The following is a 26,031-nucleotide window of genomic DNA, read 5'->3' as shown; positions in this document are numbered from 1 at the left end:
GCAAGAAAGCAAAACTCCACAGGAGTTGAACCGAGTTCAAGGGTACAGCCTGGATGATGGAATTATGTATTATAATCGCAGGCTATGCATTCCCAATGATGAGGGCACTAAGCGTCAAATTCTGAATGAAGCCCATGACAGCCTTATTGAACGACATCCAGGTTTCATCAAAACCTAAATGTCTGTGAGAAGAAAAAGCTTCTTTTGGCCTAGACTAAAAAAGGATGTACTTAATCATGTACGTCAATGTCTGACATGTCAGAAAGTCAAGGCTGAGAGAGTAAAAATGCCTGGGAAGTTACATCCATTAGACATCCCTCAGATAAAGTGGGAATGCATCAGTATGGATTTTATTATTGGATTACCTTTAGTGCAATCAGGTTACAACTCCATCTTCGTGGTAGTTTATAGACTAACCAAAGTTGCCAATCTGATTCCAGTAAAAGAAACCTGCACTGCAGTGGATGTGGCCAAAGTGTTCCTCAAGGAAATCTTCAGATTGCATGGCCTACCTAGAAGAATAGTAAGTGATCGAGACCCCAAATTCACGTCAAGATTCTGGACTGCATTTTTCGAAGCAGTAGGAACTTTCTTGGATCTCAGCACAGCTTACCACCCCGAGACCGACGGTCAAACAGAAAGGGTAAACCAAGTAATTGACGATATACTTCAGTCATGCTGTGGGTGTGGCAGGGAACCCAAGAAGTGGCTAAGTTATCTGCACCTAGTCGAGGTTGCCTACAATGCTTTTTATCACCGAAGTATTGGGATGAGCCCTTTCAAAGCTCTGTATGGACAAGATTGCTTAACTCCATTAACTTGGTCCGACCCATTGATTAGGGTCGAGATGTCCAGACAGATGCTTGACGACATGGAGCAGCAGATACAGTCAATTCGCAAAGATATAAAAGTTGCCCAAGATAGACAAAAACAATACGCAGATAAGAAGAGGATAGACAGAAAATTCGAAGAAGCAGATATGGTCTTCATTCGAGTACGCCCCAAAAGAAGTTCTCTATCTCTTGGGAAGTACAAGCTCATCTCAAAGTATATAATGTATTTCATGTCAGCCTACTTAAAAAGTATGTACCAAGCCCGAATCATGTGCTTGATGATGAAATCTTAACTTCTTCAACCCAAGGGCAGATGGAACTCCAACCTGAAGAAATCCTTGATGTTCGAGAGAAGGTTCTCAGGAATAGAATTCTGAGAGAATTATTGGTTAAATGGAAGTTCTATCCTTTTGAAGATGCCACTTGGGAGAAAGAAGCGGAACTGTTGCGGGATTACCCCCAGTTTGTGAGATGAGGACATCTCGCGTTTTTCAAGTGGGAGAGAATGTAAGATTCCTCCCCAGCCTCTTAAGAAGTCCAGTATCTTCCCTTGTAATCAAATCCCTCTTCAGAAATATAAAAGATCTTGTTTCTACCTGTTTTGGCCTAGAGAGAGAAAATCTTCTAGAGAGAGATGATTTAGTTTTTAAAAATTTTTGGATGGAAAAATATCTCATCTTATTAAAATAAATTTCCCCAAAACAGAAGTTCAAAAAGAATTTCAGAAGGTGCATTAGAAAAAAATTATAATATGTTCAAAAGGCCTTATCCTAAGGGTCCAGATTTTCTGAAAATTTCAAATTAAGGTTCCTATGGACCAATAAGATTAATCCAAATGTGGGGAGGAGGTAAATTGAAGAAATAAAGAAAATCTCCCCAAAAATGTGTAAATACTCACATAAGATGAAGAGTGGACTAAGGACTAAGGACCAAAGGAAATACTAAAAAAATGAATTTTTGACATCTCAGAGTGGGGATTCCCTCTCATGAAGTAGGTGCCTTTTTTCCATCATTGCTTTTGAATTTTAAATCAATAAAATTAGATATTTCATCTCTCCTCTCTCCTAATTCAAAATTGGATCCAAAAAGTGAACTAAACTGACCCAAAAATGGTCAAAAATTGAGCAAACTAATCTGGAAAATTCTAGAATCAGTTTGCTTGGTTAGAAGCTCACTTTTTCCTATAAATAGAAGCCTCCCTCTTTGTAGAAGCTTAATAGTGTTTTATGCACTGTTAACTCTACTCCTCCCCCCAGAGCCAAAAACAGTGAATTTATTGATAATTCATTAGTTTTTGACCATTTCCTCTTCAAAAGAATTGGTGGCCAAACTTGTTGCAAACAAGAGTAGATCCCTCAAACCATCAAGCCAAAGGAAAGCTCACAAAAATTCATGTAAGCTAGAAATCCTACTTTTTCTTTATTCCATTTAATGGTTTTCTAATTTTTATTTTCTTTAAAATGAAAAATGATGTTATGCCTTGTTGGAAAGGCTTTCCCCCTCTCTTCATTCTTGAATTCAGCCTTTCTTTATCCTAGATATGTAATCAAATTCTTAGAATTAAACTTTTCATATCGTTTCTCTTTAAAAAGTGGAATTTGATTAGTTTAGAATGCTTTAAACCATTTGGGATAATTTCTAAGTAACTTGAGAATTCGGGAAAAAAAATTAAAAAATGGTCAGCCATACAAAGGAGGTTATGGTAAAATTTTCTTAAATTTTGTGAAATAAGTTTTATCTTTTATTATTCAAAAAGAGTAATCCCCACTGTTTTTGTATTCTAAAAGTGTTATTTTCATTCTATGCATAGAAAAATACATAAAAGAATTTTTTTATTATAAAAGTGTTACTTTCATCAAAATTGATTTTTATGCATAAATAGATGCATAAAAGAAAATTTTTAAATTATAAAAGTGTTGCTTTCATCAAAATTGATTTTTATGCATAAATAGATGCATAAAAGAATTTTTTTTATTATAAAAGTGTTACTTTCATCAAAATTGATTTTTATGCATAAATAGATGCGTAAAATGATTTTCTTTTATATAAAAGTGTTATTTCCATAGAAGTTGGATTTTATGCATAAATAGATGCATACAAAAGTTTTATATCAAAATGAGAGTTCTCTTTAATCCTATGTTTAAATCTCATGAATATTGGTAAATGAATAAGTAAATACTCTGTGAGAGAAAATTCTACCGTTTCATATTCTCTAGGATGGTAATGAGAAAACTCTGAAAAACTATTGAAGTCGAATTTTTAGATAAATGATTAATTTATTTCTCATAGGAATTCGTGATTAGTTTTGAATTCAGTTAAGCAAATACTCAATGATTAGTTTTGAATTCGTGATTAGTTTTGAATTCAGTTAAGCAAATACTCAATGAATGAAATTCAGTAAAGTAGTAATTGAAATATTACCCTTCGAGAAAGATAGTTAAGAGAGAACCTTTCCAGATTTAAACCCTGAATCAGACTATGACCAAGACATAACTCCTTCGTCAGTTTCAAGAAAAGATGATGTGCAGTTTCAAGAAAAGATGATGTGCAAATTTCAAGAAAAGATGATGTGCAGTTTCAAGAAAAGATGATGTGCAAATTCAAGAAAAGATGATGTGCAAATTCAAGAAAATTCACTCAAATCACCCACCGTATCTGAAATCAAGTTAAGACCCTTTGATTCGGATCTGAGGATCAAGGTTACAGAATTCATGAAATTCTATTGGAATTCAGACTTGCGATCTAGAAGTATTGGGATACGGATTTAAGATATACTCATTATATTCAAAAGAAAATAAAAAATAAAAACTTGCATAGAAACTCTGTTTTCTTAAAGGATTGTCTTATGCCAGAATGCTGGAGAGAGCATTTGGTATATATGTTTTTCTAAGGGAAGTTCGGTTGCAATAGCTGGCGGGGAGTGTTCAAAGGATGGCTCACGCGGCAAAAACCTGTCCAGGTCTTGACCAGCCTTGGTATGGTGAAAAATGGTGTGCTTCCGCCGATACGATGGGCGAGGGCCGATGAAGCGGTCCCTGAGTGAAGTGCCATAACGCCTAAGGAGGATCCTGGAGGGTTCTGACCAGGCGATGCACAGGCTCGCGGTGCTTAGGATACCCATGCGTATGTTATGGAAGATATAATAAAATTGATTAATAGGAATACGTTTAGAACTCGAGTAGTTAAATAAAAGCCTGAAGACTTCTCTAATGAATAGATCAACGGCTGTGCCTGATTCATTAGGAAAAAAGCGTTGATCTCTTCAAGTTATGTCTGTAATAGTTTCCATTCTATCTTGTTTTTTTAGATGAAGGTTAGTTCAGTATTTTGACTTCGTTAGAAAAATTCATTAATAAAATAAAAATGGTGGAATTGTCCCAGTTTTTTGGGCATGGGAAATTTTCCCGGTTTTGGTTTTCGGAATGACCTCCAGCTTTTAGTCTCGTGCCTAGACATTCGAAAGCGATGCCCCAAGTGGGGAACCCTGCCCCGCGCATCAGGGAGTTGCCAGCTACTATACTGGGAATTCTGTGTGCGGAGGGGGCAGTGGAATCTCACAACTAGATAGAGAAGAGCTTGATGGTCTACAAAGAAGATAAATTTGGTGCTAGAAGATAATGGCAAAACTTCTAAGTTATCTTCTCGACCAAATTTATCTTCTTTGTAGACCATCAAGAAGATAATGTGGCAAAACTTCTTGACCGTGTAAACCATTGCTAACCCTTCCCTCTGAGTGTTGGTGGTATAATTTTGTTTTGCCTGGTTGAGTTGGCGAATGGCAAAGCTAATAGGGAAATCCATCTTGTGTTCACCTGGTTGAGCTAGCACACACCCAATTGCAAAGGTAGAGGTGTCAATGTGGACATGAAATATGATGTCCCAATTGGGGACCTCGAAATGGGAGCACATGCCAAGGCTTTCTTTAGGGTGTTAGATGCCTGTTGGCATACTCTGTCCACTCAAAGAGGATTAGAAGTCCGTAAAGGGAGCGAGCTATATCAGTACACATGAAAATGAAACGCTGATAGTACCCAACATGTCCCATGAAGCACTAGACTCCTTTAAAGTTGGTTGGTGGTGGTATCTTAAGGATGAGCCACACCTTGCTCTATCATTAGTGGAGATTCCTTGTTTGGAGACAATATGTCCCAGGATGACTCCATGCCGGACCTAGAATTGGCATTTGAGAGGGTTCAGGAAAATACGGTAGAGCCTACATCTTTCTAGCACCTTCCGTAAACATTCGAGGTGTGCTTTCCACGTGGAATTGACACAGAGGTCATCCATGAAGACATCAAGGAATTTTCGAAGATACTCCTTGTTGTAAGTTGTGCACATTAGACGCTGGAAGGTGTTGGGGGCATTGTTAGCCCAAAGGGCATGACACGGTATGCATAAGTTTCCCATTTGGTTGTAAAGGCTGTTTTGTGTTGATCTTTTAGATCAATCAACACCTGATTATATCTAGATAATCCATCCAAGAAGCTGTAGGCTTCCTTCCCGCCGAGTCTCTCGAGCACGTGCTCTGTGAAGGGCAAAGGATAGTGATCCCGTATAGTGGCAACATTAACCTTTTTGAGGTCCACACACACTCACACCTTTCCATTCTTCTTGGGTTCTTCTTGGGCACTATCACTATGGGTGAGATCCATTCTGTGTGTTCAATTTCATAGATGAATGTGACATCTATGAGTCGATCAATTTCTTCCTAGACCATTGTGGAGTATTTTGGATACATGGGGTAAGCTCTTTGCTTGACCGATCTCGCTCCATCTACCATAGGAATGGCATGTTTGACCACTTCACAGTTTCCGAGTGCCAGGAATGGCCAGATTGTCCGACCCCAAATTCTTGGCTTCTTCGGCGGTGCCGGCACCAACATCGATCGCCTCGGTGTTTACGTCTCCAACGTTCGCGCCTAGCAGCATGTGGACGTCAACGGGCTTTGTGCAGGATGCCCAATAAGAAATAAAATAAATAATCACTCTCCATGCACGTGAGACATGCATGCACAAATGCCAGACCTGCGTTTCCCAAAAAAAAATGGTTCTGTTTCTCTACATGTGCTGTTGCTGTGATTGTGTGTAACCGTGAGATTAATCTTTGAATGACCGCCGATCTTTCGTTCACGCAACCATTTTGTAACCATATAAAAACCTATAGCTCTCGCGCGCGCTCTCTATCGCTAGATAGATTATGGATATGTACGTGTATATATGTACATATACGTATGCATGTATATGTAAAACAAAAGTAGTGGCGAAAAAAAACTTTTAAATTGTCCTACATGGGAAGTTATATAGTATTAACTATGTAACTAAGGAAATCTATCTTGCAAGTTGGAGTAGAGGAGAGAGTCACGAGATCCCAACGTTCAAGTTGTTCCTTCAATTATTCTCTAATCGTTGTAATTATCTACAAGTCTACGTTTGGTTGGTAAAATAGACATTGCCTTCTATTTCACACAAATTATAACAATGATAGTAGATTGTAGAAACATCACATCTCCTTCTACTAAGTATATAGCTAACCATGTTAAGAGTATAGTAGATTACCCCCATAATGTGCTTTCACACTAATTCTTGTATCTCATTGGGCTTGATAGAAGTAACAATTCCTCTATCGGCATTTGCATTAATCTCGGCATCTAGCTTCTGCTCAATTGTTTGTTATAACAGTGGTCATCCATATTGCTATCATTTCAACTCAGTCATTTTGTGGTGTTACATCTAAGTGATTTCTTACATCCTTAATGATGAGCGAACCTTTCAAGGCTTCATATGCTTAGGCTTGCCACACCCAGCTTAAGTGGATGGCACAAAATGTGTCACACCAAAATGCTCCCGTGACCCCATCAACATGTAGGCATGTAGTGATGTAACTCGTGTGCTGCATATTTGGTCACTAGCTTACAGAGCTGGCAACTGTGCATGTGTCGTTTCTGAAGTTAGTAATCTATATGCTGAATGAGTCCAAGACTCTTGGGCTAGAGTTGCTTGAATCTAAATCTTTAGCAACACTAATCACTGTGGCTAGGTCTCCTTGTCACCACCATGGGTTACAAAACCATTCCCCTTATCAGCAACTCAAAAAGACAAACATAAACTTCAAAAAGACAGAAACTAAGAAGAATGCAAGTGAGCCTATGCATAGAACCTATGCATAGAGTCTACGCATAAATCTCTATGCATAGAGCCTACGCATAGAACCTATGCATAGAGTCTACGCATAAATCTCTATGCATAGAGCCTACGTGTAGAGCCTACGCATAGAGTCGTATGTATACAGCTCATGCATAGAGCCTTGTGCACAAAGCTCTACATATAGAGCCTACACATAGAACTCTATGCATAGAGATTTATAATCAAAGGAAAAATCAAAATATTTTCCTATACATAATTACAAATATTTCTAGGTTATAAAAGGTCGATTATTACCTCTTGCTCAATGTCTTCTTTTGCCAAAGTGCTGGTGGGGGCGGAGAGGTCAATCGAGAATTTAGCCTCATCCTTTTTTGGTGCTTTGGTCTCCTCCATCACTCCAGTAGCAAGGGTATTTTTTTCAGCCTCTAGCTTGTCTTGTAAGGTTGTGAATTCCTCCTCTGGAACTAGGGCTTGCTCCTCGGTCTCAACCACAGTTTCCTTAACCAAAGCAACTGTCTCTGCGATAGATTCTCCAAGGGGAAATATAGCTCTATCTAGGTGAGGACTGAGGTTGGACGTATCAAGGTCCACCTCACATCGCGTGCATATAATGCCGAAGCATTCATCCATTCTCAAGCCAGCTGCCTTTTCAAGGTCATGAAGAAATAGGTGTTCTTCACCTTCCACCACCATAATGGTGCTCAAGAGATTGATCTCAAGATCTGGCACCACCTTGCTCTCCTCGTGTGGGGAAGATGGCCCCGCATCTTCTACTACATTGGGCTGTTTAGCTGCAGATTGTGCACCCTCTGGAAAGTGCTCTGATGCAAGCTGCTCTTCCACACCAGCACTCGTTCCTACTGCCTTCACTTCCTTATCATCCCTCAAATACCTTGCCAACTGCAATGCAGGCATCTCTACCTCCTCATTCGAATCCTCATCTCGCTATGATGAGGAACGCAAAAGTGGTGAGCCACGAGAGGAACCTAGTTCCTAAATTGCCCTTCCCCAATCTCTCCACCTCTTGCTTATTGAAGGTACAGTAAGATCCTGTGAGGATGCAGATGTCGATGAAGCATTCAAGGCACTGGATGTAGGGGCGAGCAAATTGTTGAATGTACTTAAGCAGCTCAACAGGCACCCATCGATCATTGGGGCAATGGGGAAAGGAGATGGAGTGGGGAGCCAAGTATTGCTCCATGTATGCAATCTTCATCTCATAATGTGCAAGGGTGAGCAACTTTTCAAAGTCGACCTCATGAGAGAACATGACAAAGAGCTCGCTCTTGTCCACTGCCCACGAGGTGGTGGAGAGGAACTCACAGAAGTTGTCAAAGTGGGAAGCCATGTGAATGCAAAGCGATAGTGTGAGCTCGTTCTTGGTTTCTATCACGTGAAAATGAGAAAGAAGGCACCTTTGGCTATTTATAGTTAAAATTTAAAGTTTGGCCTTTTCACACTAGACTGCTAGACAAAAAAATTACAGTTTGCAAAAATATTAAGATTTCAAATAAAGATTGGTTAAAAAAGAGCCTGCTACAAAATTACAAGCATGTCATCTAATCTAAAATTGTTATAATGTCTTCATTTTTTGCCCCTCTTATGACATTTACTTCATGTTGATCTTCATCTCCTTGTTGACTTGAAAGCTTATCATTGCCTTCACCTCGATCCTGAAACTCTTGCCCCTCACGTGCATCAAAACAGAGGCTATTTTTCCATATACTCAGTTCATCTTCAAGCTCTTCCACACATGCCTGGTTGGGCTATGCACCTTGCTCTGCTGAAATTCAAGGTCCCTCATTTGCCATGATTTTAAGACCATCGTTGTCCCCTCATTACGCTTCCCAATCTGTAAAAATATAGAAAGTGGCACAATAACCAGAAAGTGTAAGGGTTAATTCTAGACATGTAGTGGAATCAGATATACCTTTCTTCTCATCAACTTGAAACTTGACTCTTCCACATTGTCAAAGCCCATAATGCTAAAGTGTTGACGCAGGTCTGCTAGGCTCCAATGCTTGCTTGCTGCTGCCACTCGCTCAATCCATCCATTTTGCATCATCACAGCTACCTCAATAGGCATAATTTCTTCTTCTGAGGCTTGAAGTGGGACCTATGTCTCGTGCTTTTGCATCCATCTTTGGTAGTGCAGATGCATGTACAAAATAGAGCGTGCCTTCAAGAACCTGAAAGACACTGTAGAATCTACTACATTGTACTTGTACACATCATCTCCTTACAAATATACACATCACCTCCTTACAAATATACATTGTTTTTGTTTGGTGCATTGGCATGGAACTGAACATGTGCACAAAACATGTAAAGGACAAAACCAATTTAGCCCTACTGACCTAGATGCCTTTGAAAACTTGAGTGATGTCTTGATATCACTTACCATCTTAAACTTTAAGCATAAGATGGTCCAAGCATCAGGTTTGGGCCATTCGGGATTGTTAAGAGGGGGGGGAGCCTACGGGTAGAGCCTATGCATAGAGTCGTATGCATAAAGCTCATGCATAGAGTCTACGCATAAATCTCTTTGCATAGAGCCTACGTGTAGAGCCTATGCAGAGTTGTATGCATAAAGCTCCTGCTATAGAGCCTTATCCACAAAGCTCTACATATAGAGCCTACACATAGAACTCTACGCATAGACCATATGGATAGAGATAAACCTTAGCTAAACCTACACCCAGCACCCAAGGGTGCAATAAAGGTACAACTTGAATAAGCAATTAAACAAAAAGGAGAGCTTATCTCTTTTTTGTGAAGACGAAGGAAAGGATTAGTGCAAGAGCTATAAAATAAAAGATTAAACAAAGTAATTAGTAGATTAAACATAAGCTTTATGCAAGCCTGTGCATAGAGCTTGCAAGAAGCCTATGCATAAAGCTTGCATAAATATGCATAAAACTCTATGCAAAGAGCTTGCAAGCCTATGCAAGCTTTATGCATAAAGCCTATGCATAGATTAAACAAGACTAAGCATAAAGCTTGTAAGATCTATACATAAAGCCTATCCATAGAGCTTGCAAGCCTGTGTATAATCCTTTATGGAAGCCTATGCGTAGGCTTTAACCCGGCACCCAAGGGTGCAATAAAGTAAGATAAAACCATAGACAATTAAAACTAGTAAGATAAAACCATAAACTAAGATCTATACCAGGGATTTCATAAACGTGTTCACAAATTCGTGATCACGTTAACAAAATGTGTTATTAACATTCTAAAACATGTGATCACAACATATATTCACAAGACTTGATGTCTTACCGACCAGAACTTACTATTCCTATAAACCTGCCGGGATTCTTTGTTTCCCGGTGGGCCCGCCCGCCGGGAAACAAAGAATCCCGACAGGCATATTTCTTATTAATAAAAGGCACCCGACACCCTTAGCTGGCTTTTCGGGAAGATTGTCCTTGTTTTGGGGGAGCGTCCTCTAGGGAAGAACGTCCATATCTTAGGGGCTATTATCTTTCCTTGTTGTTGGCACTCCTAAGGCTACTGAGCCACTAGTCCTCAATTCTTTGAATTGTGGGCAGAGTGTGGTTCGTAGCTAATATTTGCGGAGATTTAGGGACAAAGTTGGAGTCACTTCAACTTTGCGTTTGAGCAGCGCAAGTAGTCTACCTTATTCTGCTCTATAAATGGTTTGATGGAGCCAAGAGTCCTCCTTAGGGGCTTGTATTGGTTCTTGATATTTGATATAGTCTTTATTAGACAAGGGTCTATTGTCCTATACTAGACTGTTGGGCAAACATAGATCTTTGATTTACTTTGTTAATGTTAGAGTCTTAGAGAAGGTCTTTTGTCCTATACTAGAGTATTGGGCAATCATAGATCTTTGATTTGTTTAAAGTATCCTTAATTGGGTACGAAAGACATCCTTCATCGGGGGTGCAATGTGCATTGTATGCATGCTGTCAATTACATGTGTCTTAATCTTAGAATACACATTTATGCATTCATCTTGTCGTGTCGTGATGCTAAAAGTCTAGCAAAAATTAATGTCTACCGTTCTGTAAGTTGAAAAATAAAATTCCTATAGGCAAAAAACTTTCAGTCATCCTGTGCAGTTAGCATGAATCGTCATGGATGTTTTTCTCTTTTAAAATAAAAACAATAAACAACATATATCACGATCTTTTATTTTTGGGTTGTTGCAAGATCAGGGTGTCCAGTTTTATCCAGTTTGTGCTGGACTGGGACAATGCTTGGAGAGCAAATTTTGGGGGGCAAGGTACTCAAAATGAGATCAAGCAAATCATAGACAATATGCTTACCCTTAAAATAACCCAATATAATTTAAATTAATATAAATTAGTCTAATAAATCAAAATTAATAAAAAATATGATGAAATGATAAACAAATGATCTTTCCAGACTTAGAGTGATCCAATTTATTTTTCCATAGATGCACCATTACAAGTACACTAGTCCCTATAGGTTTTAGATGATTCACATCAAAAATGTAATTTTACTAATTAGGTTATTAATATTTGCAGGCCTTCTGATAGTCTGGAAGAATTTTAAAAAAGAGATCATTAAAAATCCAACCATTGGATTTGTAATTTTTACTAACCACCACACTCTACTAATGTCTCAGTATCTATCCACTCTGTTGATCTACAAGATTGAGGATTTTAAGTGGTAGCTATTGTGGGTACAAAAAGTGGCGTATATTATAACACTTTAAAGACCTTGAAATATTTAAAGAAAATAGACAAATACCTTAAAATTTTCTCAAAAAATCAAGTTAAGATCCATATTATGTGAAGATCTAAGGTACAAAGTGGGAATCTCATATGAGTTTATATGTAAAAGATATTAGCATTTTATGGAATCAGTTCAAATTTGGGACAGGGTGTATACATTGACTTTGTACCTAAGAAAATGAGGACTTTTGACTATCTAATGCTTAATCAAATTATGCAACTATATTTCCAACTTTGAATATGATGTTCCAACAAAAGAACTTGAAACGAAATTCCTTCATTTACTAGGAGAGATTAGCCACTAAAGGTAAACAAATGCCTGTTTTTTTACTGTTTACAGGATGCCTGAGTGGACAAAACTGGGCACCCTGATCTTGCAACCACCCTTTTGTCAAAATAGATTCAAACTAGTTTCAGATTTTTGCTTAGCTACATTTTAGCTTTTCAGTAATCACTTGGTTTTTTAAGGCTTCTATGTTTATGTGGTGATATATGTTTTGTAATATGTGAGTGGCTTTGTTGTTACTTCGTTTGTGTATTCATTATTGTATGCTTGCTTGAATAGGTTATTTGAGATGGAAGAAAACGTTGGACCTAGCGATACTTCTAATAGAGCCCAAATTCAGAAGAGCAGAAAAAAAAAGGCACCTGGGATAGAGTGGCAATATGCAATTAACATCGGTGACCGATTCATAGATTGGGAGTGTAAGCTATGCCACGCAGTAAAATCAGGTGGGGCACCTCGATTAAGAGAACATTTTTTAGGTGGAGTGAAAAAAAAAGGCCGAGGATGTACCCACCCCTCTGCACATGCAGTGGCCAAACGTTTAAGAGACGAAATGCAGAAGAAAGACGCAAGGAAACTGTTCTCATCTACTGCCAATGTATCGAGGCAGGAAGAACATTGTTGTTCTAATCATCAAACTCCGGAAGCATCGCCGACTTGTACTCTGAACTTTAATCTGCAACAACCAGAAAGTAATCTACCCAGTGTATCTTCTTGCAAGCGTCACTTTAACATACCCATGCGTCAAACTTCATTGCAGGAAAGCTTACGTAACGGTCTGCTCGATGATGCACAGCTCGCCCTTGCTGAAGAAATATACTTTTCAGGGAGTGCTATGGTGATGGTGGAGAGTGAGCATTGGAAGAGAGCATGGAAGAAAATCGGTGAATTTGGATCAGGGTTTTCATCGCCTTCGTATCATGCTATGCAAAATGATCTATTGGAGAAATGCTATGCTCAAGTGAAAGAACGTGTACATAGAATAATTCTTAGCAACATAGAGCTTTCTAGATGTAGTATAGTCAGCGATGGATGGTCCAATGCACAAAGAAAACCATTAATTAATATAATGGTTGTTTCACCTAGAGATGAGACTTTTATGCGTGTCGTGGATTCGGCTGGTGCAATAAAATCTGGGGCATATATTGCTGGTATCATTGCCTCTGTGATAGAAGAAGTGGGTGCCAAAAATGTAGCCCAAATTGTTATGAACAATGCAAAAAACTGCAAGAATGCATCCAAAATCTTAAAGCGGCAGTATCCACATGTTTTCCCGTCTGGCTGCAATACTCATAGTTTGAATCTTGTATTGAAAGATTGGTATAAAAGTGATGATACCAAATGGTTTGTCTCTATCGTCGAATACTGTTCGCAAGCTTGTGAGATTTATGCTCAAGAGACAGAGAGTGTTAGATATTTTTCGGCCTCGCATGTCAGTTATGTTAAAGCTTCCTGCGGAGACTAGGTTTTGCACTCACTTCTATACTTTCGAGTCTCTTCTTCGAAACAAAGATGCAGCTTGTGAAACATTTACATGTATGGCATTCCATGATTGGGAGAGCACTCAGACTGAAAGAGTGAAAGAGAAAATCAAAGTCTTAAAGACAGCGCTCACGAAGAAAACCTGGTGGAACAGTGTAATGGATGCGTACCACTTAATGATGCCTGTTATGTATGCGATACAAAATCTTGATCAAAGAGCGCCTAATCTTGGAAAAGTATGAATACAATGGTGGACTGTCCAGCGGAGTTTAGAGTGTCCTGAGAAATTAGAGCATTCAGTGGTTGAAAAGCATTGGCGTGTACCATTCTCCAGTCGACAAAGAAAAGTCCTATTGAAGTACTTCCATGCCAGATGGATTGGAGCGCATACACCGTTACACAGTGCTGCTTATATGCTAGATCCTGAATACTGGAATATGGATTTGATGTCTAACGTTGAGGTGGTTCAGGATTTCTACAAAGCGGTTAATACTTTTTATGACAATGTTGATGATCGCGTAAAAGAGGTGTCCTGTTTTCGATTGAAAGAAGGTCTATTTTCCAACTCCCTTGTTCAACAAATGGCTAAAGAGCAACCTGCATGGAAGTGGGGATGATGAATGGTGGTGAGCACTATGCTTTGTTGCGCAACCTTGCGATGAAGGTTCTAGGCCAGTGTTCTTCAAACTCAGGCTCAGAAAGAAACTGGAGCATGTACAAATCTATTCACAGCACTATTCGCAATCAACTTCTTACAGACCGAGCTGATAAACTTGTTTACATGTATTGCAATGAAAAAATCCTGTGACACATTGAAAGCGAAGAATATGAAGAAGATATGCCCAGATGGATGTATGATTGTGATGTAGAAGATGAGCACTTTGATGTTGGACCTACGTTGTGCACTAGCCTTGAGATAGAAGATAATCTGAGCATTGACTCGGATGAGCTCAATCAAGCAGATGGGAGAGTAGACAGTGAAAGGATTTTAGAGCACGATGTTGACATAGGGGAAGAAGGAACTTGAAGTTACTTAAAAAAATTAACTTCATTATATGAATTATCAACTCAAATGAAAGATTTCAATTTGTCATTACAAGTTGTCATTACAAGTTGTCATTACAATTTGTCAGTACAATTTGTCACTACAAAAAGATTGCCATTACGCAAGAAGTGTTTGTACATTTAGCTTTCGTCTTGAAAGAGATTGCGAAGTACACTAGGAGTAGGAGAGGGTGACCCCGGTGGTTTGTATTCATTAGCCATACCGAACATAGCATAAATACCATGGTTAATTGCTATGCCGCACAATGCACATGTGGACACATTCTGCATCTGTCTCACCAAGCATATCAAGTGATAGTAGTGGCCACATGGTAGAACATAGTGGCCGCTCCAACCGTTGAATGGTTTGTAGCACACGAGACATTGCAAGGAGGAGGAACTAGTAGCACCGCTAGCAGCCCCCACAAGCTCAAGATGCATCAAAAAATGTGAAATATGATTCCCTTGACGCATAGGATTTAAACGTGCAGATAGTCCTTGCACATCTTGGCTAAGCCCGGGTGAGCTGCTCTTGAACCTCTCTGTTGGCCGGGGGGATTTTGGGCCTGTGACAATCTCACTGTTTCTTGCTCCTTCTCTGTGCGAGCTTTGCCCCTAGGTTGTCTTTGACTGCGTTCAGCTCTAGCCCAGCCCCTTCCACCATGAGAGCAAGCTCCTCTCTTGTGAAGGTCACTGTCTCTTCACGCAAATCATGGGTGTTGACAGTGACCTCTCTAGAAGCGAAGTCCACAGACGTTTGCAGGACAAACTGGGCATACAGCATCTTGGCAAAATACAGTGGAGCGTCTGCATTGTGGAGAGGACGACCGTACACTTCTAAGAATATTTGTTCGGCATTATTTTTGATGTCGTCTTGATTGCACCGCGACACCTTCCACCTTCCCTTCTTGATCTCGCCATCTGGGCATGGCCATATCTATTTAATTATATCTATGGTTATTTGTTTGTTGATGTCTTTCCATTGGGCATAAGAAGGGTGTTGAGATATCGAGCTCTAGTGAGGCGGTGGACACTGATGACCCGCCTGGGGGATAGGCCCCACACTTACACCACTGGCATGGTTGGTGAGATCTTGGGTGATATGCGGCCAGTGGGATGACAGGCTGTGTGACAGCCACTCTAGAGACTGGCATAGTTATAGCGCCAGCTCATTTAGTCGGGTTCACACTATAGAGAACCCGTGTATGTATTTGGTTGAGTACCTTTCATATTGTGTGTACTCTTATTCTTGTATATGGTGTGTTGAGTGTTGAGTAGAGAAGAAGAAGATTTTCAGCCTCTCACCTTGTGTGTTCTCTATTAGGGTTTGTGAGTGTGTGTGTGTGCTTGCAAGAGCTCAAGCTCTCTTCCCCCCTGCATCTTTTCATGGTATCAGAGCCTGGTTCGTGCTAAGGGCTGAGCTGCAAGCAAGAGAACCACAGGAAGCGGTACGAGGGTAAGAGCTTCAACTACTCTTCCCTATTGTGTTGGTGACTACACCCTTGTCGGGAGCTCTACGGGAGGCACCGGCAAACGATCTCCGATTGAGGAGCTTTCTTCGCGGGAGTGAAGCTACAGGGCAACTATATAGTCCTTCGAACTGAGATTTTTGGGCCGAAAACGCGTTTCGGGCGCGTCTGGACCTCCGTTTTTCAGAAAGCAGGCGATTTCGAGCACTGCGGGTAAGTCATCGATTCTCTGCAGAACTCTGTTTAAAGAACTGCAGGAAGACAGATTGACTGTGCAGACACTGTGGGTGCTGCAAAGAGGTCTACAGTTGCCATTGGGTGTATGTATGCACATTGAAGTCACTGGTTGTGACAGTTGAGTACTACAGTACCGCTGTGCAGAAAATACTGCAGGTTGTGCAGAAAAAAACCAGAGTGCAGTTTCTGGTAAAATTGTGTGTTTGGCAAGATGTCTAATGATGGCATAACACAGATTGTGGCTGAGAAGCTGGACAAGAATAACTTCCATGCTTGGAGGTTCAGGTTGACGAATTTCCTGATGGGAAAAGGTTATTGGGACTACATAGAAGGTGAGCATGAAGAGGCACCGGAGATACCGGATATAAATCCGACTGCTGCAGATGTGAAAGAGTTTAAAGACTGGAACCAGGGAGCCAGGAAGGTTATGTATTGGCTTTCCATTAGTATACAGGACACCATGATTGGGCACATTCAGGAGGCCAAGTCCCCCAAGGAGGCGTGGGACACCTTGGTAAAGCTCTATGAAACAAATACCAAGGCACGTAAGATACAGTTGAAGAACGAACTTCATACTGTGGAAAAAAAGAGCATGTCTGTGAATGACTATGCGTTGAAGATAAAGGGCATTGTGGAATCCCTTGCATCTATTGGTGTGTCAGTAGATGATGATGACAAGGTGGAAGTCTGTCTACGTGGTCTCGGGCCACAATATAAGGCGTTCAAGACGTCTATTCAGACTCGGGAAAACATTCCCAACTTTGCAGATTTGGTGTCTATGCTGATTATCGAAGAGAAGAACTTGGGTGAAGACCAACAGTCTTCACAAAGTAAAAACAGTTCAGAGCAACAGGCTTTCTACACGAGTTCAGGAAGAGGACGAGGTAGAGGAGGCCGTGGACGCGGTCAAGGAGGTGGCCGAACAGGTAATCAGAATTATGGCCAACAGCAGCAGCAACAACAACAGTCCCAGAATCAACAACAACAACAACACGCAGGTGGAAGAGGCAAATTCAGAGGCAGGGGGAGTCAAAGAGGCCGTGGAAATTGGCAAAGGCAATACAATGATGCACGTGAATGCTACTATTGTGGTAAGCCAGGACATGTGCAGTCAGAATGTTATAAGAAGCAGGCTGACATGCAAAATGGGAAAGTGCAGCAAAACAACTATGCATCCTCAAGCAGAAATAATGAGGATAATGAAAGGTTGTTTGTTATGCAGCATGTTGTGAATGCCATGTCTGAAAATGTTGATGCAGCACAAAAGGATAATGTATGGTATGTGGATTCAGGCGCTTCGAACCACATGACGAGTCATGGAGAGTGGTTCAAGGAGATGAAAAACCCGGAAAGACCAGGTTTTGTGGAAACAGGGGATGACACTGCTCATCCAATTGCCCACGTTGGAGATGTGCCATTGTCTATGCAGGATGGCAAAGTGAAGTACCTTGCAGATGTACTTCATGTACCGAACATAACAAAGAATCTGGTTTCAGTTGGCCAGATGATTGAGCAGGGTTTGCAGGTTCGGTTTAACCCTGATGGATGTTATGTTGAAGATTTTAAAGACAAGTGCAGGTTGGTTGCAAAAGGCAACAGAGTGGGCAGAATGTTTACGTTGGATGTAGACATGCCTGAAATGAGTGCTGCAATGTTTGCAAATGGTTCAGGAGTTGTTGCAGACACAGACATATGGCATAAAAGGATTGGTCATGTGAATGTGCAGAGATTGAAGTCTATGCAGACAAAAGGAATTGTGACAGGGCTGCCAAAATTTAAAGTGGAAGGTATGCAGAAAATCTGTGAAGCATGCCAATTTGGGAAGCAAACAAAGCATGTGTTTCCACGTAACAGATATGTGAGCAGAAATGCACTAGATGTTGTGCATTCAGATGTATGGGGTCCTACGAAGACTGTGTCTATGGGAGGCTGCACGTACTATGTCACTTTCATTGATGACCACACAAGAAAAGTGTGGGTATATTTCATGAAGGAGAAGAGTGAGGTGTTCACTCACTTTCAGAATTTCAGGTTTTTGGTTGAAAAGCAAACAGGAAAATATGTAAAGTGCCTAAGGTCAGATGGAGGGGGAGAGTACTTCTCCAATGAGTTCTCTGAATTCTTGAAGAAGAATGGTATTCGGAGACAGTTTACCTGCAGATACACTCCGCAGCAAAATGGAGTTGCTGAGCGGAAAAACAGGCACATTGCAGAGATTGCGCGAGCATTGATGGAAGAGAAGAATATGCCGCATTGCTATTGGGCTGAGGCTGTCTCTACAGCAGTATACATCATGAACAGGACTCCAACTGCAGCCATACATGATGTAACTCCAGAGGAGAAGTTTACTGGCAGAAAACCAGATTTGTCTCATCTGAAAGTCTTTGGATGCATTGCATATGTGCATGTGCCAGATGAGCTGAGAACTAAGCTGGATCCAAAAGCAGAAAAATGTGTGTTTATTGGATATTCCCTTGAGCAAAAGGGATACAGGTGTTATAACCCTGCTACACGTGAGTTGAGGGTAAGTAGGGATGTTGTCTTTGATGAGATGAGCAGCTGGTATGCTGCTGGGAAAGAAGCTATTGGGGCTGATGTGAGTGGAATTGTGGTTGCACAAAATGCAGGTCAGCAATCACAGTCTTTGAGTGGACCAGGAGAGTCCTCATCTAGTGGGTCTGTTGATAGACCATGGAGTGGCAGGCTGCGTCATAATACCAGTCCTGCAAATGTGATTACTACATCACGAAAAGGAAAAGAGAAAGTGGTTGAGCCCCTTGGTATGCCTGACATTTCTGCAGGACATTCTCATGTTGATGGAGAGTCTAGTGGCTCAGATATGAGCCTTGATGAGGAGCTTGGGATCCCAGCTATGAGAACACCTGGTGTAAAGAAGGCTATGGAAGCCATGAATGAAAAGCTACGAAGATCAGGGAGAGTGAAGAACCCTGTGCAGAGATTTACATATGATGGTTATGTGGCACATCACTATGCATATATGGCAAAGGTTGTGCAGGTTGTTGAGCCCACATGCATTGATGAGGCTGTTGGAAATGTGAATTGGGAGAAAGCTATGGATGAGGAGATGAATGCACTATATGGAAATGAAACTTGGGATTTAGTGCAATTGCCTGAAGGCAAGAAAGCCATTGGATGCAAGTGGGTGTACAAAGTTAAACATAACAGTGATGGAAGCATAAACAGGTACAAGGCTAGATTAGTAGCCAAAGGATATGCGCAGACATATGGGATTGATTATGAGGAAACTTTCAGCCCAGTTGCCAAGATGGCAACGGTGAGAGTTGTGATAGCAGTGGCTGCATCAAAGCAATGGTCTTTACATCAGATGGATGTAAAGAATGCATTCTTGCATGGGGATTTGCAAGAAGAGGTGTATATGTTGCAGCCACCTGGTTATGAGGATGTGGGTCACCCCGAGCATGTTTGCAGGTTGAAGAAAGCCTTGTATGGCTTAAAGCAAGCACCAAGAGCATGGTCTGACAAGATTTCTGAATATCTTGTCACTATTGGCTTTCATGTAGCCAATAGTGATTTCTCATTGTATGTGAGACATGGTGATAGAGGGGTTGTGCTTGTTGTCATCTATGTAGATGACTTGATCATTACGGGGGACCATGATGCAGAGATCTTTGAAGTAAAGATCTTGCTTAGACAGAAGTTCGAGATGAAGGATCTGGGGGAGCTCAGATATTTCTTGGGCATTGAGGTGATTAGGTCACCACATGGCATTGGATTACTGCAGAGACAGTATGGCTTGGACATGTTGTCCAAGTATGGTATGACAGGCTGTAAGCCTATTTCTGTGCCATTGGATCAGAATGGCAAATTGAGTGCAGACTCAGGAGAGATCTTGGAGGATCCTACTATGTATAGGAGCATAGTAGGAAGTTTGATCTACATGACGATCACCAGACCAGATTTGAGCTATGCTGTTGGGTTGGTGAGTCAGTTTATGCAGGTTCCACGGAAACCGCATTTGGATGCAGTGAGACGCATACTGAGGTATGTGAGGTCTACTTTGCATTGTGGACTATTCTATGAGACTGGGACAGAGATATGTGTACATGGGTACACAGATGCTGATTGGGCTGGTAGTATCTCAGATAGAAGATCTACCAGTGGATTCATGTTTTCTTTGGGGAGTGCTGCTGTGACTTGGAGCAGCAAGAAGCAACCTACGGTTGCTCTATCAAGTACAGAGGCCGAGTACAGAGGAGCTGCTATGGCAGCATGTGAGGTAGCTTGGTTGAGGAAGCTACTTGGAGATTTGGGTCTATCAGTGGATAGACAAGTTGTCATTTTCTGTGACAACATTAGTAGTATACAGTTAGCCAGGAACCCAGTCTTTCATGCTCGTACGAAGCACATAGAGGTCCACTACCACTTCGTGAGAGAGAAGGTCTTGGCAGGAGACCTTGATCTTGTTTATGTCAGCACAGAGGATCAGGTAGCTGACATCTTCACCAAAGCATTGGGTACAGAGAAGCTCCGCAGATTCAGGGCTTCGCTTGGTGTACATGAGATGGAGTTGAGCTCGAGGGGGAGTGTTGAGATATCGAGCTCTAGTGAGGCGGTGGACACTGATGACCCTTTTTACAACCGGCACGCCGTTCTAGTCACTTCACGAGCAGTCAATCCGTGTGCAAGGGATTTCATGCGCTCGTAGTACGACTTCTTAGCCAGCTCGTGGCACTCGTTTGCTTGTGCGTCTCCCATGTCTACACGAATAGAGGACAAATAAAGATGACTTTAGGCTTTAAATGAACTATAAAATAAAATGTATGACAAATTCATCATTATCCTCAAAAACTTAATTTTAAACACCACGGGATGAAAGATGAAATGCAAAGACTCGAAAAATATCCACTTAACATAAAAATACTTCAAAACATTGCACACACTAGAAAACATTGGTCATTCTTCAAAGTAAGGCGGACACCATGTTCAATTACATAATAGGATTAAATGATACAATGTTTGTTATATTATTTTTTTAGTATGTGCATGCTTACAAATTTAGATGCAAAAAGAGGAATTTTCATGATATTCTATGTACATACATTTTAAATATTAAAAGAGGAATTTTTGGTATATTTCAAAATAGGTATATTCATGTTATGTATATACATGGGTATTTTTATTTATTTATTAAAAAAGGATTTTTCACCGTACTATTAATTACGAAAATGCATAAATTAATTTTAGTGTTAAAAGAGAAAGTTTCACCATAATTCTACATAGATAATCTAGGGCATATTGATGCCGAGGTTCAATTGGAGAAAAGAATAATTTAGAATATTTCTATGAGAATAATTCAATAAAATGATGTATGCATATTTTATCAGTCAAAAAAAGAAATATCCTCATTAAAATTCCATTATTCTCAAATAAAATTATTATGACCCAGAATGAATGAATTTTAGTTTTTTTAAGGATTTTACCCTTACGATTAGAAATCACAGTTATTTTATCAGATAAATAAGAGAAAAAACTTTAGAAAATAATTCTAAGATTAAATCCGAGTAATTCAGTGTTAGACCATGATTACGTGAGAAAGGTGGGTCAGTAAGATGCCCGCCCATCTCTTGAATTAGAAATTAAACCAAGTCTTGTGACCATTCCCATTTCTTCAAAACACAAAGAATGGATAACCGGCTGATTTAGAGAAGTTTTCCCTAAGACCCGATATCGTTGAGAAATGACTTAGAAATTCGTTGTAATTGATGGGTGGATCACCGAGATACGAGATTCATGATTTTCATTAAGAAAGTCTGGGTTTTAAGAAAAAGGGTCTTGTGAAATAAAACTCAACGGGAAATTCTTACTTGCATACAAACTCTGTTTTTGTAAAAGGACTGTCTGATGCCAGAATGCTAGAGGAAGCATTTGGCTTATGGGTTAATCTAAGGAGAGTTACGTTGCAACACCTGGTGGGGAGTCATCGAAGGACGTCTCTTGACGGCAAAGCCTGCCAAGGTCTTGAGGACCAACCTCTTGGTTAAAAATGGTGCGCTTTTGGTACGATGGGCGAGGCTGACGAAGCGGTCCCTGAGTGAAGTGCTAGGATACCTAGGAGGATCCTAAAGGGTTCTTACCAGGCCATGCACGGGCTCGCGGTAGCTAAGACACCCATGCGTATGTCGAGGAAGATATTGATGGATTGGCGAGAAATTATCTAAGTGAACTGGAAACTTAAAATTCAATCTCGTTGGTTGATTAGCTGGCCTTCAACGGAGAGTTCGGACAACATTTTGATTGTAATAGCAAGGCAATAGTAATGGAAAGGACGACATTTTGATTGTAATCTGAGAGTGATGGAAAGGCAATAGCACCCCTCTTTATAGAAAAAAGGGTACTAGTAGTCTGCCTCCATCCTCACGACCCTATTTTTCTGTCTCCGATTGCGATACCTTCTTAGGAGAAGGTGTATATTTTAGTGTGTTGTATACAAAGTATACAACATTTTTGGGGTCCTCGGCACGATTCAAGCGCAATTCACATGCGTTTTGGGCAACGTAAGGTTTCTGCAAATGTTCTTGAGAGGCGTCATTTTGTATTGGTTCTGCTCAATTTTGGGTATTTGGGTTGTGTAGTGGCAAAGATTTGCTATGTAGCAGCATCTCCAGTGTCTTCAACAACATCGACCATCATCCTTTTGCCAGTAATACTCTATTCTCTACTCTGTGTTAATTTTCATACACTTTACAGGTGATTCAGTCAGTTGGCAACCATCCAAGGTTGCATTCAATAAATACTTAGTACTTGTAGTGTGTTGAAAGATTTTGCATTTGGTAGAAAGTCATGGCTAGCAGTAGTGATGTATTTAACACGTTGTTTGCTAAGGACAAACTTGATAGAACTAACTACCCATTGTGGTCCTATATCATGAGGCATGTATTGGTTGCTAAAGGCCTTTGAAATGTGGTCTATGTTAGTGAAACTCGTCTTGTTTCACAACTACTAGTGCAACTAGGTACTGCAGGTACATCTGAAGTAGAATCTGCTCTACAGATGTGGTTCCTCTACATGCATCACCAATAACTCCCACTGCTGCTCAAACAAGATAGGATGGAAGATATGCACAAGCACATGCATTGCTTGCACCTTCTATGAAGCGAAGCATTATTTCTCATATTTGATCATGTAAGACTTCAAAACAAGCATCGGATGCACTTGCTGCATTATACCAGGTGCGCAATGAGTGAGGCACGTCTTGCATATCTGCACAAACAGTTTGAGTCTGAGCACATGAATGAGAGAGACTCAATGGATAGCTTCTTGACCAAGATCAAAGATTTTAAGGAGCAGCTTGCTAGTGTGGATAAGATATATCTTGATAGTACATTGGTGCCCACAGTTCTCAATGCATTGCCTCGGATTCTTATCAGAGTTTTGCCTCTACTCATAGACTCATGATAAGGGGAAATCCAAATGCCCTTACATTTGATGAGATGGTTTCATTACTCTTGTAAGAAGAGCAATCTAAGCAAAACAAATCATATATGCGAGTTGCTGACCAAGCTTTTGTTGCCAATCAGAAAGGAAAAGGTAAAGCTTCTTCGCATGGCGGCTATAAGCCAAAATTCAGAATCCTCAGGTAAGGATATAGATAAAGATGGTGATAAGCCTAAAAAAAGAAGGGCAAGTGTCACTCTTGCAGGAAACCAAGGGACTACATACATGAGTGCAAGAAAAGACTAGGGAAGGAGAAAAAGATAGAATTGGGCATGGATGTGGCTGATGCATGTGCACCAAGTGTAGAGAAGAAGAAATCTGCTAGTTTCTCTCAAGATTATTGGGCATGGACTGTACATTGCAGTTATGACCCTTCTGCTCACATTACTTCACAAAAAGGTTTTTTCTCATCTTTGGAATCTGTCCCAAGTGTAGGAATTGTCACATGTGTAAATGGTTCCTCATATCCTATCAAAGGAGTTGGTAGAGTTGTGCTCACTGCTGCAAATGGGGGCGCATTTACTCTTTTTGGAAGTTTTATATGTGCTAGGCATTAGGAAGACCTTGCTACAGCCTTAGCCTTTTTAGGCTTGATGGTGAAATTTGCGGATGATAGATGTACAGTTCAGGATAAAAATGATGGTTATTCTATCATTGCCTCAAGTACCTTGTTTCATGGCCTATACAAGATGGATGTATTTCAGAAGTTGCAGCATGATGCTTGCTCAGTCTCTATAACTCGTGCAATAGGTGATGTAGAATTATGGCATACACAATTCGGTTATTAAAATTATGGCAGTTTATTACGCCTTCAAAGGCATGATATGGTGTCTGAGTTGCCACCTCTTGAGACCCCTACTAGACATGTAAGTGAGGAGTGTATTCGTGGTAAAATGCATCATGCATCATTTGCAAAGGATGGATCTATGAGATCTGTTAAGAAATTACAGCTTATACATAGTGATGTATATAGTCCTATGAGGACATCATCTATTGGGGGATATCTCTACTTCGTCACTTTTATTCATGATTACTCCATCCATTAAAGCAGAATTCATAGATTTTTATGTGCTTAAGGCACTTCGTATCTATGGTTAAAAATGCACGTGAATGTAAAGTTGGCACCCTTTGTTCAGATCCAGGGGGGAGTATATGTCGAAGGAATTTCATGTATATATGGCTGAAAAAGGCATAAGACATCAATGTATAGTGCCATACACACCTCAACAAAATGGTGTGCCTGAGTGGAAGAATAGATCTCTCTACATGGAGATGGCACGATGTATGGTGAAAGCCCAAGATTTACCTCATGGTTTTTGGTTAGAGGTAACTACGTGCACAAACTATGTGTTGAACAAATGCGCTACCAAGGCCTTGCAGTCTAAAACTCCTTTTGAAGCTTGCAGGAAGCCTTTTGTGGCTCATTTGCGTGTTTTTGGTCGTCTTTCTTATCGTCTTGTGCCTGAGCAACAACGTAGTAAGCTTGATGTGATAAGGCACTTAAATGCATATTTGTGGGATACTATTCAGAAAGCAAGGGATATAGACTCTACCATCCAGCCTCAAAGCGGATTTTGCTAAGTAGAGATGTTGTTTTGTCAAGAACTCAGTTCAGCCCATGCTTTCATACAAAAAACAGTAGAATGTATGCTCACAGGACATGTTTGATTCACTCTTACCTTTGTTTAATGGAGGGCAGCCATATATAGAGCAATTGAATGCTCAACCAAGTATTGAAATTCAGCCTTTACATGTGCAAAATCAACTTGCAAATCATTTTTTTGATGAGGTAATTATTGAGGATGTAGTGGATGATGAGGACAGAGCAACCATAGAAGAATCTTGGCATATGCCAAAATGGCTTGTGCAAACATTGAGCGATAGCAAGTTGGCAGCTTCTTTACCTAGCAGAACTCGTGTAGGTTCTCATCATGCAGATTATTCTCATGTGGATCATGTTCTCATTTCTACTTTATGAGGAGAAGCCTGTTTCCTTTGAGGAAGCACATCATGGGTGGAATGTACATCAGTTGGACATTAAGACTGAATTCTTGAATGGTGACTTACATGAGGACGTGTATGTATCGAAGCCTCCTAGTTTTGATGTGAAAGGAGAAGAGTCTAAAGTATGTAGGTTGAAAAAGGCTCTTTATGGCCTTAAGCAGGCTCCTAGAGAAGATTCATGCATACTTCGTTGCAAATGATTTTTGCAACAGTCCAACAGAGAGTACCCTCTATTTGTGAAGAGGAGAAAGGACACATTTTTTTGTCATCATTCTATATGTTGATGACATGCTGCTCTCACGGGACCTGATATAGATCAGATTTCAGCCTTTA

Source organism: Cibotium barometz, chromosome 3, assembly GCF_041138505.1.
Source record: "Cibotium barometz isolate CiBa-2024 chromosome 3, ASM4113850v1, whole genome shotgun sequence".
Classification (NCBI taxonomy): domain Eukaryota; kingdom Viridiplantae; phylum Streptophyta; class Polypodiopsida; order Cyatheales; family Cibotiaceae; genus Cibotium; species Cibotium barometz.
Note: the sequence above shows the minus strand (reverse complement) of the source record.